Source organism: Notothenia coriiceps, unplaced genomic scaffold (assembly GCF_000735185.1).
Source record: "Notothenia coriiceps isolate Sejong01 unplaced genomic scaffold, NC01 NC01_scaffold00037244, whole genome shotgun sequence".
Taxonomy (NCBI): domain Eukaryota; kingdom Metazoa; phylum Chordata; class Actinopteri; order Perciformes; family Nototheniidae; genus Notothenia; species Notothenia coriiceps.
The window spans coordinates 18,255,912-18,256,978 of record NW_011369945.1 but is presented as its reverse complement, the minus strand read 5'-3'; positions in this window follow the sequence as shown (position 1 = coordinate 18,256,978).

Below are 1,067 nucleotides of genomic sequence, written 5' to 3'. Positions count from 1 at the left end.
AACGTGTCATCCTTGATATTGAGCCAGAAGGATTTGTGCTGGCCTGACCCTCTTGTGTTTACAATGAGTCACGGTGTAGTCGTACAGCAAATACGCTTAGCACAAGCTCATAAAAGGAAGCCATATCCAAATTACTGTAGTGCTGTAAGGAGCTTGAATCACACAGGCTTCTGCTTTTGTATTTTCCTGTAAATGTGTAAACATTAGTGCTGAATAGACGGCTTTCTTTTCTGTGCTCAGATGAGATCAATATGCAGGGAGAGTGAATAAATACCAGGACTTCCCCGCACAATTAGAGAGGGTTTCAACACATGAATCAGGCTGTGTGGTGGATACATATTATTTTTGCAAGAGCAGCATCTTTTTGTTTTGATTTGTGTCCATGCAAAGCTTCTAGATCAGGAACACCCCCTCCTTTTCAGAGTCTGCTCACTCTGGGAAAATAATGGCCGAGGATTCAGAGCATCTTAAAGAGATCAATGTTTCTACTCGCCAGACATTTCAAGTTGTGTTTTCTATGGGTCCTTCCCCCCTCCCTGCATGTCCAGCCTGCTCCTAATGTGGACGAGCACCATTACTCTGCCCTTTATCTAATAATCTAGTCTAGCTGGTGGGAATGTGGAGCTGTGGGCCTGCAGACTCGTGCTGTTTGTCCTCCTACGCTCAGAAGCAGCCAAACTCAGTCCACTGCAGACTCTGAGGATGATGATGATGATGATGACACTAAGGCATTAAACAGCTCTGTAACACACACTTTAACACAAAGGCATATCAAACTGTTCTGTTTCCTGGATTACAGCCGATAAGGATGATGGGTTTTTAGTACGGTCTTGAGCAGAGGTGGGAAGTAGTGGAGTACAAATACTTCTTTAATGTACTTAAGTACATTTTTCTTTCTACTTCTTACATGTTGAACACAAATACCTGTACTTTCTACTTCTTACATGTTGAACCCAAATACCTGTACTTTCTACTTCTTACATGTTGAACCCAAATACCTGTACTTTCTACTTCTTACATTTTGCCAAACAGGCTGGTTCCTTTAGTTTGAATGTGTGTTTGGTGGC